Consider the following 864-nt stretch of genomic DNA (forward strand, 5'->3'; position numbering starts at 1 on the left):
GGATTGGTACGCAGCCCGTCTTTCTCTATGGGACTACGCGGCCGTACGCCGCCCTACGCTCACCTGCCCTGCACGTCCGTGTGGGTGTCCGGGCGCTGACAGGATGGATCCTGTCTGCGTCCGAGCCGGGACACCCGTACGGACGTGCAGGAGGGTGAGCGCAGGGCGGCGTAGTCCCGTAGAGAAAGACGGGGGCTGCGTACTAATCACACGCAGCACCTGTCCTTCCCGGGAGCTGCCTGATTCGGCCCTGCACGGAGCTTCCTGATGATTACAATGGCAAACCATGCCTGCGCATTGAGCTTCAGTTCAGTCCCTTGCCGCCCCAACCAGAAGTGTATCTGACAGGGTGACAGTGCAAGAGCGCAACTGGGAGACAGGGACAAAGCGTTTTCACCCCTCAACAGGAAGTTATGTTCCTGTGCAAAGAACTTCGTGGCAGGATCACCAGGTTTTATTTTTAATGAAAGCTGCAGAATTAAAAATCATTAAATGACATTGACATGTTAAATGTTATCAATGTTTTATAACCCAGTAGTGTACATAGACCCTAAGAAAGGTTTAAAATCTCCTTTTGATTGGCATAAAAACCTTGATGTGCACATGACCAGCCTGCACAGGGAAAGACAGTGTGTGTATTTCACGAGCCTCATTCAGTAAGCCTCAATCTCAATTTCGCTTGTTTTCTGAGTCTAAGTGGATCTTGTAAATTGAATTCTAATGTATAAAAAAAGATCCTGAATCGCACATAGCCTGTGCAAAGATTCATCTGCCTGTTCAGAAATGATCATTGACTTGCAATGAAGAAGCTACCCCCCCCCCCCCCCCCCCCCGGGGGGGGGGGGGGGGGGGGGGGGGGCCCGA

General features: G+C 51.9%; 1 protein-coding gene across 1 annotated transcript in view; it reads left to right on the top strand.

Moving 5' to 3' along the window:
- NTMT1 (N-terminal Xaa-Pro-Lys N-methyltransferase 1) overlaps window positions 1-864 on the top strand; it is a 10,549-nt gene that overhangs the window by 1,270 nt on the left and 8,415 nt on the right. The window lies entirely within an intron of this gene.

Source organism: Nanorana parkeri, unplaced genomic scaffold (genome assembly GCF_000935625.1).
Source record: "Nanorana parkeri isolate BGI_ZX_2015 unplaced genomic scaffold, ASM93562v1 scaffold669, whole genome shotgun sequence".
NCBI classification, from domain to species: Eukaryota; Metazoa; Chordata; class Amphibia; order Anura; family Dicroglossidae; genus Nanorana; species Nanorana parkeri.